We start from the raw sequence: 1682 nt of genomic DNA, 5'->3' as shown, positions 1-1682 counted from the left end.
TCCTGTATCTTTGTTTTTATAATTCAGGGTTCTCAAACTGAGCTCCATGGAGAAAATTCAGGGAGTCTGTGAGTTGGGATTTGGAAAGAATTATATCTTTATTTTCTTTTACTTCTACCTGAAATTTGGCATTTCTCTCAACTATGAATACAGGCCACAAACTTCTACAATACTAGCAACATGCATGACTTTGCAGAAATAAATATTTTCATGTCATAGTTTAATTGTTGAAGGTATCTTAAAATATTCCTTATACTCATAAGTACTTTGAAATCATGGTAGTTGCTAGACTTGTTACTAGATTTTATTTAGGGCTTTAACAAAAAAGCACATATACTATATTGTGTATTTGGTTTTGGAATATTTGATAACTGTAATTCAAAATAAGTTTGAATTTTAATCCTATGAATTTTCCTTTTTAATCCTATGAATTTTATTCTTTTTACCTTTAAAAATGTTATTCTGAGAGGAGATCCATAGGTGTCACCATACACTTAAGGGGTCCATGGTATAAAAAAGGTTACGAACTTCTGCTGGACAGCAAAGCTTCCCATGTGAATGGTTTACAATATGCCTGAGGTATTTGTGCTCTCAGTCCATAGAGCAGCAGATTGCGTGACCTCAAACAGCCTCATCTGTACAAACACTAACTTTATGTGTTCTATGATGTGAGAAAGGTTGGGACCACTCTCTAAGTTACTAGTGATTTGACTCTTTTAATATTGGTTTTCTAAGGATACTACCCCTTTTAAAATTATCTCATATATGGCATTCTTATCTTTATTTTAGGGAGAAAGAAGGTTAATTACAGAGAGAAACAAGAACTTAGAGACACAAGAAGCTCTATGAATGACACTCAAGAGTTCCTGGGGAAGAGCTCCTCAGACAAGAACAAGATCATTCAGTGGCCAGGGAAAGTGGAGGCCAATAAAAGGCACTCTCTTTTAGCTTCTTTTATGGGACAGAAGATGGTATACTGATTCTTCCTAAGAAATGTACTACCCCTAAGTATAGAGATTCTTTTCTATTTGTTTGTACATAAAGTCCAAACTTTGATCCTTCCCACATTCCTATCTGACCTGCAAAATTTTTAATTATTAAGTTTCATCTCATAGAGCATTTCACTAACAGTGTCTTTAAACATAGATAGGTATTAAAGGGCTAATTTCTTACTAATATCCAAAAATTCTTGTAATATGTTTAACTACTTAGTTTTCATTTAGCCATTTCCCATTTTTATGTAATATATAAGGTCAAATTTTAATTTAGAGTCACGCTCTATATATCATTTAACAGTCCAGAGAATATGTATACATGTCGATTTCACCTCAGTTTTTAAAAAATAAAATAATAATTTTTCAATAAAATTATATTATTGTATTCTATTGGATTATTGGTTCTTTTTATAGACTCCTAAAGTTTTCTCTATGCCCCTTAATGTCTGAGTCCCCAACTTTGCTGTAAAAGGCTTTAAAAGAAAAACGAATCCTTTTCTCTTTAAACCATAACACGTAATGACAGTCCAAGAACTATACAGAAAGTGCCACACTCAGATGAGCAGTACTGAAGTGAGGAACAAGATCACTAACCGGCCGTCGATGACATATCCTGTTTCTTGGTATCCAGGAGACTGAAAATCATTCGTTTTTCTTTATCTAGGCCACAGCTGTCTGGGGCCTGAC

This window comes from Rousettus aegyptiacus, unplaced genomic scaffold (assembly GCF_014176215.1).
Source record: "Rousettus aegyptiacus isolate mRouAeg1 unplaced genomic scaffold, mRouAeg1.p scaffold_m13_p_4, whole genome shotgun sequence".
NCBI lineage: Eukaryota > Metazoa > Chordata > Mammalia > Chiroptera > Pteropodidae > Rousettus > Rousettus aegyptiacus.
This window is presented reverse-complemented; position numbering follows the sequence as displayed.